Source organism: Balaenoptera acutorostrata, chromosome 2 (genome assembly GCF_949987535.1).
Source record: "Balaenoptera acutorostrata chromosome 2, mBalAcu1.1, whole genome shotgun sequence".
In the NCBI taxonomy this organism is placed as follows: domain Eukaryota; kingdom Metazoa; phylum Chordata; class Mammalia; order Artiodactyla; family Balaenopteridae; genus Balaenoptera; species Balaenoptera acutorostrata.
The window spans coordinates 35,326,694-35,337,358 of NC_080065.1; the positions used below are offsets into that span (position 1 = coordinate 35,326,694).

At 44.5% G+C, this 10,665-nt stretch overlaps 1 protein-coding gene across 4 annotated transcripts in view; it reads left to right on the forward strand.

Moving 5' to 3' along the window:
* The first annotated feature begins 4,248 nt into the window (after window positions 1-4,248).
* Window positions 4,249-10,665, forward strand: part of OSMR (oncostatin M receptor) — a 56,090-nt gene continuing 49,673 nt past the window's right edge. For 3 of the 4 annotated variants that reach the window (XR_009007188.1, XM_007192172.2, XM_028169041.2), the window contains exon 1: window positions 4,249-4,378. The gene's annotated coding sequence lies outside the window, so the exon portion shown is untranslated. Of the gene's footprint in view, window positions 4,379-4,469; window positions 4,745-10,665 lie in introns of those variants that run through there. The other variant, XM_007192173.3, reaches the window with a different exon arrangement.

Sequence of the window (10,665 nt, forward strand, 5' to 3'; positions counted from 1 at the left end):
TGTCTCTTAACTAACCAAGATTTATGATATACTTTAGATTAGAAACTTTTCAAAAGGCCTGTTTAGTTTTTCACAATACAAGAATACATTTACAAAATAACATTTTAATTTCCATTAAGTTTTCTTAGAAATAATGCCAGTATCACCAATACAATCATAACCACAGCAGCATGCTTTAAGACCTAAAAGACCTATGTCAAATGTGACAACATGCCCCCAAAAATAGAGAATTCTTATCCATGAGGGTAATTGTAAATCATCATCTAGTACTTACTTGATGAAGCCACTTTCTTCAGAAAACTCCCAATTCCCTCAAATTCTATCAGTTTGGTTACCAAATACTGCCAAACATGTAATTACAGATATTTGTAGCAGTTGAACAAATAGTATAATAATTATATTTCACAATTTACATAGCTGATTTTATATACCTATATCTATATCCATAGCCATATCTATATAATGTTACTAACATTTATAGAACTATATTTCCCCTGAGAAATTGGATAGGGTAGGGCTACATTCCATTCATGCCTCCCCTATCATAGTTACATATATGAGACCTTCTGGTGGAAGATGGCAGATGAGGGAGGATGGATGAAGGGTCATTCCCAGGTTTTTTGACTTGGTACCTGAATTAAAGTTTTGGCCATTCACTTAATACAAGAGAATCAAAGGGGGAAACATGAAGCGTTTGAACCTGGACATATTGATTTTGATGTACAAATAAGTTGGTCTAGAGTTCACATGAAATAATTGTAATGGAGAGGAAGATTCAAGGGTCATCAGAGCACAAGTGATCATGGAAATCAGGACCATGGACGTGATCATTCGGGAGACTGTGTGGATTCAGAGGAGAGTGCCGTGGATGGAGCCCTGGGACACGCCAACATCTAGGGGACACATGGAGAACAAGAAGGGGACAGGGAAATGATAAAGGAAATTTTCACATATTGAGGTATGAGGAAGTCACTCTGGCTTATGCATGAGTTAACTTGAATTTTATGCTAACTAAAACAGCCTGCTTGTGGCGTATCAAACATACATTGTACGTCTGCTTTAATTATGAAAGAAAAGGGAGCACTGACCAGAAGTAAAGAATGTCCATGTTAAAAATAAAGATTAAATGCCTTCCTTCCTGGGATGCCAATGCTGGTACTCCTTCAATGACAAGACTCCCTCCCCAGATGCCAAGGCCATACTAACTCCCTGTGTACGTGCTGATCTGGGCTTTTTGAAACCTTGAAGGAATGTAACCCTGACTTGTTTAATGTTCTTTGTTATGACAACATATGAAACTGTGTTTAAAACCATGCTTCTCTGTACCTTTCTTCTGGCCTCTGCTGGTGGCCAGCAATCCTTCGCATTCCTTGGCTTGATGCAGAATAACTCCAATCTCTGCCTCAGTAGTCACATGGCGTCCCTCCTGGGTATCTGGGTCCAAATTTCCCTCTTCCTATAAGGATAGCAGTCACTGGATTAATCCATTCTGACCTCATCTTAACTTGATTAAATCTGCAAAAACAGTATTTCCAAATAGGGTCATATTCTGAAGTTCTGGGTGGACATGAATTTTTAGAGGACACTATTCAACCTAGTACACCATCCTAAGGGTATGATCACAGATTTACAAGTGTTATAGTAATTAGTCTCTAGAAAGAGGAATATACTCAAGAAATTAGAATGGTGCACAAAATAAATGAATTTTACGTGGGCACCTGTTTGAGGATGTCATTGAGAGGACGTGACCTCTGGTTGACCCTCCAACCCCAGGCAATTAGAGCCTCTTTTTCCCCTCCCCTGTCCTTGGAATGTATGTTCTGCCCACTGTTCCTGTACCAGGAGCCATTTTCAAGGATGTAGCCTTGAGAGAGCAATGTGTTGTTGAGATCATGTGGTCTGTACACTGGACTGAACCCCATTAAGGCTTCTATGTAAACTTTTAAGATTCTGGCAGGCAGGAGAGTAGATGTATTTATCTTGCTGCTGCCTGAGACAAGCCTCCTATGTAAATTCCCTGCCTATTAACACTGCCACCTACCAATCTGAATGGGTCAACCTCTCCTTGACCTTTGTGTAAGGGGGCAAGTTTAGAATTTCACTAGGGGAATTCCCTGAGGTCATGAACCAACAGCACCGATTTTTTGTAACTCAGTTTCTTTCAATTGTTATAGGAGCCCAAAGTAAGTGAAGACTCACTTTGCGGAAATTCATCACACTCAATATTTTTTATTTGGCATCTCATCTGCTCTAAGAAACACCCTTCTGAACTGTTTCTGTAAAGAAGAAATTAACATTTTTTTTCACTCAGTGAAACAGAGAATCAGAAAGCCTTCCTAACCCTTTGGGACCTGGTCTGACAGAGCTTCCGTAGCCACGCAGATGGCTAAATTGATGGACTCTTTAAAAAAACTCTTGGACTCCATTAGTTTAGCTATCTGCGTGGCTACAGAACCTCTGTCAGACCAGGTCCCCAAATGTAAAATAGATAACTAGTGGGAAGCAGCCGCATAGCACAGGGAGATCAGCTCAGTGCTTTGTGACCACCTAGAGGGGTGAGATAGGGAGGGTGGGAGGCAGATGCAAGAGGGAGGGGATATGGGGATATATGTATATGTATAGCTGATTCATTTTGTTATAAAGCAGAAACTAACACACCACTGTAAAGCAATTACACTCCAATAAAGATGTTTAAAAAAAAAAAAAAAAAATCTTGGGGCTTCCCTGGTGGCGCAGTGGTTGAGAATCTGCCTGTCGATGCAGGGGATGCGGGTTCGAGCCCCGGTCTGGGAGGATCCCGCGTGCCGCGGAGCGACTAGGCCCGTGAGTCACAGCTGCTGAGCCTGCGCGTCTGGAGCCTGTGCTCCGAGACGGGAGAGGCCACGATAGTGAGAGGCCCGCGCACCGCGATGAAGAGTGGCCCCCGCTTGCCACAGCTGGAGAGAGCCCTCGCGCAGAGGCGAAGACCCAACACAGCCAAGAATGAATAAATAAATAAATAATAATTAAAAAAAAAATCTTGGAGTAATGAGAGGTGTGGCAAAGGACCATTCATTTATTTAGACAAAAGTACCTTTAACTTCATTATCATCAAACATTTACTACATGGAGCATAGTAATGGTGTCTTCGTGGCACCATTAGATATTATGTGTATTTAGGCCTAAAAAGAATTCTTTCCCTGGGATGGCATTCGGAGAGCAAAAAATGACATAAAGGAGCAAAAAGGACAAACATAAAAGTAACATTTGGGCTGATTCTGACATTATTTTGAGCCATCCAGTCAATTCAATAAGTGATTCTAAGATATGATTCATGGGTGACCCTTCTTGATTACTCTTGGTTCCCCCAGTCCCTGCCATCTGTGGTACTTTGCAGTACCTGAATCCCACCAGGCTTAGCTGACCAGAACTAGGCCCCATGGACAAGCCTCCGGAGATGCGGGACATCCCTGCCCGACACCTGAGCCCCCCACTCTCCTCTCTGGGTCCAAGTCTACCACCATAGCAACCGTATTTAGCTGGTTCCCATACCAGCTCCAAAGTCGATAAGCCTTTACAGAGTCCATCATATAACTACGAGGAGAGGGCAAATATGCATGTCAAAGGCCCTGTATTTGAAATATGTATTTCAAAGTCTGGATGGCATTATTAAGAGGAAAAGTAAGCCATGCTGCAGCACACACAGCTCTTTGTGAAACTAAGGTTTCAGGACAGCTGCTGCAGGCGAGACTGTGATAGGGCATTTCTAGAGAGGAACGCGAAGCAGGATCCTAGAACTCTACTTTTTATTTGTATTGCTCTGAACGCCAAACGGAAACACAGTAAGAAGTTTGCCTGGGGCGCTTGTCTTTTACCCAAAGACTTTCTGCCCCGGAGCCCAGGGGGTCTGCCTCTAGGTTGGGATAACAAGTGGCCCCGCGGGATCCCACCGGCTTCGCTCCGCGCCCGCTGGGTGGCCGCCCGGCGGGGTCCGCAGCGCGGCACGGGGGCGCGATGCCCGGCCCGCCGAGTTTTCGGTTTCCACTTTTCCTTTCCAGGCCTCTCCCACTTCCTTTCCCCCGGCCACCGCGTCCGGGGGCCCGCACATCTGCAGGGTCCCGTCCGCTCCCCCCGGGGACCCAAAGGAGGCGAATTCCTGTGGGTCCCAGGAGTGCCAAGAGTGCGCAGCGAGACGGGAAATTGCAAAAGTCCTCGGCCCTCTGCCCTCCCCCGCCGCTTTCCCGTAACTCCCGCCCCTGGGCGCGCGCCCCGCAGCTGATTCATAGCCCGGGCGCGGGGCCGGCCCTGCACGTCCACACCCGGGCTCGCCCCCGCCTCGCACCGGGGCGGCAGCCACGCCGACGACTCAGCCCGGCTCGCGGAGCCTTCCGCCCGCGGGGTGAGTACCCACCCGACCGCCCGTCCCGCTCCCCTCCGCGCGCCCCGCCTCCCTCCGTGGCTCTTCCGACGGACGGACCCGGGTGGCGTCGGGAAGAATCCGACCCCTTTGCCAGCCCTACCCGGCTGGACGCGGCCCGGAGCTCAGCCGTCTTCTCCCCTGCTCGGCGCCGCCGAGGCCCCGCGTTTGCTTTGGTTCGGGGTTCGCTCTGCTCCGAGACGGTGCTTTGAGGGGTCCTCACCCGTGGCGCGCCGGCCTGGTGCGTAACACTGGAATACTGATTCTTCCCAGAGCGCACGCTGCTGGGGACACCACGACGGTTCCTACCCTGCTTTTACGTTCGCCATTCCACCGCCTCTTTCGCAGGTAGTTGGTAGTTAAAATTCCCATTTGACCCACTTTTGCCTCTCTCCCAGCACTCCAGAGTGAACTGCTGTCTCCAGCCTCCCCTCACGCTCCCTAAACTCCCACCTGACAGTCATTCCTCTCGCAGTCCGCGATCTCTCTCCACCCGGTCTCTATTTACACCTGGAAGCGGGAGGCGCTCACGCGCAGGTGGAGCGGGAAATCCCGGGGAGGTGTCTGCGGTAGACGCCAAGCGAATGGAAGGAGCGCCGAGGTGTCTGGCTGGGCGGTGGGAGCCTTGCGTTTGTAACTAACCCACCCCTCACCCTTTTATAGACAAACCTTTCCTAGGCAAAAAGCACGGAGGGGTTCAATAACTTTTCCAAGACCGTAGAGCTGGCCGCGGTGGCACTGACGTCGCGAAGCGCGGGGCTTTGCCTCTGACACCGAGAGCCCTTTCTTGACAGTGCTTGGCCCGCTCACGCATCCATCCGTCCTGCCTGCCTGTCCTGTGGTGGGAAGCACAGGGCGCAGTGCCGCTGAGCAGGGACGCCTGGTAACTGACAAGCCTGAAGACTGAACAAGCTTATTCTCCAACTCAAGAGGGGTCGATGTAGGCAGAGGATATGACAGAACTGAATGTAGTGTATTTCATTTGAGCTAGAAGGAAAGAAGCTCTGGGTCTTATTCTCAAGTCTAAACTGACTTTGGGACTTGGGTCAGGTTAACTTTATGGCCTCAGCCTCTGTCTCCTCCTCTGCAAAATGATAATGATTCACACTTGCTATGGGACCAGGCACTATTCTAAGTACTGTACATATGCTAGACGATTTAAGCTTCACCAGTGAGGTAGGTAACAGTTTTCTCATTCTGATTTTATCAGTGAGAAAACTGAGACCCAGAGAAGTTAAGTAACTTGTCTGTGGTCACACAGCTAGCAGGTGACAGAGTCAGGATTTGGCTTTGGAATCTGCTTATAACCACTGTGTTGTGCCTCAAACTCTAGGACCCTTTTTGGAGTGTCTCCCACCCCACCCCACTCGTGGAGCTTCATTATTGTCCTGCTTTGTCTCTCTCCTGGGCTGCTTTAAAATGCACTCAGAGACCCTTGAAGCTGAAGGGCCCCAGAGGGTCATAGTGGCCAGGGGTTCCCAAACTTAGCTGTGTCTTAGAATCATTCTTGAAGCTTTTCAAAGCGCTGGACTCCAGCTTCATCTGCCTACTCAGAATCTTCAGGGCATGCTAAGTTTGGCATCTCCCCGAGAGCGTTCAGTATTGTTAGAATGCCTCCAGTGGCAGGGAGCTCACCAGCTAACGTGATTGTTGGGCAGAGCTAATTCTCAGCTGTAACTTGCCTCCTTGTGGTACCTGTTCTGCCTCCTCTTGTCTCAGCACAAGTGTCTAAAGCTTCTGTATCAAAGGCCACCTTGAGAGGAAAGGGCTGGTCTTAGGTGTCCATCGGGAACTGGAGCCACAAGGGGGAGAACACCGGGTCTTTTCCTTCTACCCCTTTCTTTAACCTGAAAGAGCAGGAACATCTACAGGGGTGCACAGAGGTGTCCAGAGTCTCTGTTGTTTCTTGTAACCCTTTTGTCCTGAAAAAGGAACCAAATCAGGAAAACTATCAGGGTGTTGAAAGAGGAATCGGTGGTACTGTGATTTGACAGGAGGAAGGCGTGTGTTTTCCTTGTGGGAGGATTTTTGGCTTGGGTGGAAGGAAAACTGAGTGAGTGTCATCTTGCTCACTTACAGGAACAGTGAGCCCTGGCTCTCTTTTCCCTGGTGGAGGAAGTCCTCCTTGATTGAAAAAACTATATGAAAGGCAGAAATATAAGACAAATAAGATTTTGTGAGAAATACCCCTCCCTCCAAGCAGCCTTCCTTGCTCTGTAAAGCACAAGTTTCTTCTCCAGCAGCTGTGTCCTTGCTTTTACAAGGTTGTCTATTTTACTTTTGTGTTTTAAAAATAATGCAAATAATAAGTGAATATATATACGAACTATATGAAATGAAATGCAGAACCTTGGTCACTCCTACTCCCACTCAGAAGAGGGTAAGTTCAGGTTGGTACCCACTATTCCAAGTTTTTTCTTTTCTGTACAATTGCATAATATGTATATATACACTATGTTTTTTTAAAGATATTTTTCTTTTTTTAAAATTGTACAATTATCTATCTATTTATTTATTTATTTATTTATTTATTTATTTATTTATTTATTTTTGGCTTTGTTGGGTCTTCGTTTCTGCACACGGGCTTTCTCTAGTTGTGGTGAGTGGGAGCTACTCTTTGTTGTGGTGCGTGGGCTTCTCATTGCGGTCGCTTCTCTTGTTGCAGAGCACAGGCTCTAGGCGCGCGGGCTTCAGTAGTTGTGGTGGGTGGGCTCAGTAGTTGTGGCTCCCGGGCTCTAGAGCTCAGGCTCAGTAGTTGTGGTGCACAGGCTTAGCTAGTCCGTGGCATGTGGGATCTTCCCGGACCAGGGCTCGAACCTGTGTCCCCTGCATTGGCAGGCAGATTCTCAACCACTGTGCCACCAGGGAAGCCCTACACTATGTTTTAATATATGTAAATGAGATCTTACTATCATTGTGCAGCTTACTTTTTCACCCCCAAGTCTTAGAGATCTAACATCTCTGTATGTACCTCTTTTGCTAATGGCTACATGTTATTCTAAAGTAATAATGCTTATTCTTATTTCTTATTATTTTAATTAGAGACATTTATTCATCCTTTCCCTTATTGATGGACATTTGAGTTGTTTAAAATTATTCAGCATTAGCAACAGTGCTTCAGGGAAGATTGGGCATTCATCTTTGTGCTTAAGCCTGAGTATAATATCCTAGGAGAGCGATTTGTGGGTGAAAGGGTTTATCCATTTTTCAACTTGATGGATATAACCCTTCAAATTGCACCACTGACCCACCCCAGGTACTAATTTAAACTCAGCCCATGAGAATCTATTTCCCTCATCCTTCCTAAAACCAGGTGTTACCTCTTTTTTTTTAATTTAAATTTTCAAATCCGGTAAATGAGTGAAACCGAATAAGGCATTTTAATTTGCATTTTGCTGATTATTGCTGCAATTTAATATTTCTAAACACAATATTTATGGATCTTGTGTGTCTCCTGTCAATTACCTGTGTATATCCTTCGCTCACTTTTCTACTGAGTTGCTTTCTCTTATTTCTATTTACTGCAGAAGCTCTACAGGTACTCAGTTTCTTAATCTTTTGTCTGTTGTAGATGATGCAAATATTTTTTCTAGTGTAATGCTCATTTTCCAAATTTTTTTTATTATGGTAAAATACATAATATAAAATTTACCATTTTAATCATTTTAAGTATACAGGTCTGTGTCGTTAAGTACATTCATACTGTTGTGCAACCGTCACCACCACCCATCTCCAGAACTCTTCATCTTGCAAAACTGAAACTCTGTGCCCATTAGACAATAATTCCCCATTCCCCCTCTCCCCAACCCCTGACAACCATCATTCTACTTTCTGTCTCTATGCATTCAAATACTCCAGGTACCTCATATAAATGGAGGAATCATATAGTCTTTGCCTTTTTGTAACTGGCTTATTTCACTTAGCAAAATGTCCTCAAGGCTCATCCATGCTGTAGTATGTATCAGAATTTCCTTCCTTTTTAAGGCTGAATAATATTCCATTGTTTATGTATACCACATTCTGCTTATCCATTCATAATGCTTTTATTTATTTATTTGTTATTTTTGGCTGTGTTGGGTCTTCGTTGCAGTGTGCGGGTTTCTCACTGCAGTGACTTCTCTTGTTGCGGAGCACGGGCTCTAGGCGTGCAGGCTTCAGTAGTTGTGGTGCACGGGCTCAGTAGTTGTGGCACGTTGGCTCAGTAGTTGTGGCTCACGGGCTGTAGAGCGCAGGCTCAGTAGTTGTGGCACACGGGCTTAGTTGCTCTGTGGCATGTGGGATCCTCCCAGACCAGTGATCGAACCCGTGTCCCCTGCGTTGGCAGGTGGATTCTCAACCACTGTGCCACCAGGGAAGCCCAATGCTTTTATTTTTAACTATCTTTTGCTGCACAGAAGTTTTAAATGTTTGTGTAATCAACTCTGCAATCTTATGCTTTCTGTGCTTTGTCTAGCTTAGAAAGGTCTTTTTCACCTAAAAATTATTTTTAAGTGTTTTTTTCTAATACTTTTATTATTTTGGTTTTACGTTTAGCTCTTCAAAATATCAGATTTTTGTATAAGGTGAAAGGTAAAATGTAACCTAACTTTTTTCTTAAGTTTTAAGCAGTTGATCCAATACCAGGTATTTAATCATACAACTTTTTTCTAACTCATTTGAAATTCTGTTTTTACAGTAAAATAAATTCCTATTTATATAAGGCCCTGTTTCAGGATTCTACCCTATTTCACTGATCTATTTTTGTCTCTTCTTCTGCCAGTATCACCTGTGTTAAATGCTACAGCTTGATGGTATATTTTTATATCTAGGAGTATATATTTGTAGTTTTTTCCCTCAGAACGTTTTTTGAAAGTGATTCTCATACATTTTCATTTTGTATAAACTTTACAGATAACTTATCAAGTTTAATAAAATCCTATTGGAACTTTTCTTAAGATTTTCTTGGCATTCTAATTATCAGTAATTTTTTTATGCCTTAATGTCGATTGTCGTATGCCCTTCACACATGCAGGAAGCAGTGTGATGTGACTAGGGAGTGACTCACATGGCTCAAGCTCTGAATTGACTGTGTCAACCTGGACAGGTTACTTTTAGCCTTTCTTAGCCTTAATTTCCCTATCTTTGTATGGGGATAATAATTGAATCTCTTTTCAGGGGGCTGTTATAAGGATTCTATTAATAAATGCATGTGAATCACTTAGCAGAGCACCTAGCAGAGGGTTAGCACCCAGTACGTGCTAGCTGGGATCATTTTCACATTTCCCTTCCTATCCTGCTGTGGACCCTGCAGTGTGCCTTGTCAGAGCAAGAATCGGTAAATCTTCTCCTTCATATATCCATGGTGTCCTAGGAGACAAAAATATGTAATAAATATTGAATATAGTAGTGCTTCTCAAACTTCAGTGTGTATCTGCATCACCTGGGGATCTTGTTTAAATGCAGATTTTTATCCCACACTTTGCATATGTAGTCTCTCACTGATATTTAAAATCATGCTGCTAGTGGCAGTATGTCCTTTGGGGATAAATGTGATTGACATGACTTGTAAATTGCTTTCTTTTAATATTATATGCTAAAGAACTAAATTATATTTATGCTGTTTCCTTTCTTCCTTCCTCCCTTCCTTCCTTTCTTCTTTTTCTTTTTTTTCCTTATGAAAAGAGAGTTAGTGAAAGTGCTAAATATAACAACAAATTCTATTCTTAGATCTGAAATCACTGGGACAATTAACTATGTGGTTTATTTAAAACTGTTGATTTATGATGAAGACAGCTACATAAAATATATCCAGTCTGAATATGAAATGTAAGTCAGCTGATAGGAAAGCCAGAATTACAAGTGTCTTAGCAAAGAGAAAAACATAAGACATAAGGAACACTTGGAAAAACATAAGATTAAATGTAAGATTAAAAAGAACTCTTGGGCTTCCCTGGTGGCGCAGTGGTTGAGAGTCTGCCTGCCAATGCAGGGGACACGGGTTCCAGCCCTTGTCTGGGAGGATCCCACATGCCGCGGAGCGACTGGGCCCGTGAGCCACAATTACTGAGCCTGCGCGTCTGGAGCCTGTGCTCCGCAACAAGAGAGGCCGCGATAGTGAGGGGCCTGCGCACCGCGATGAAGAGTGGCCCCCGCTCTCCGCAACTGGAGAAAGCCCTCACACAGAAACGAAGACCCAACACAGCCATAAATAAATAAATAAATAAAATATTAAAAAAATAAAAAATAAAAAAATAAAAAGAACTCTTGGAAAGCATGGACTGAGGTTCTGC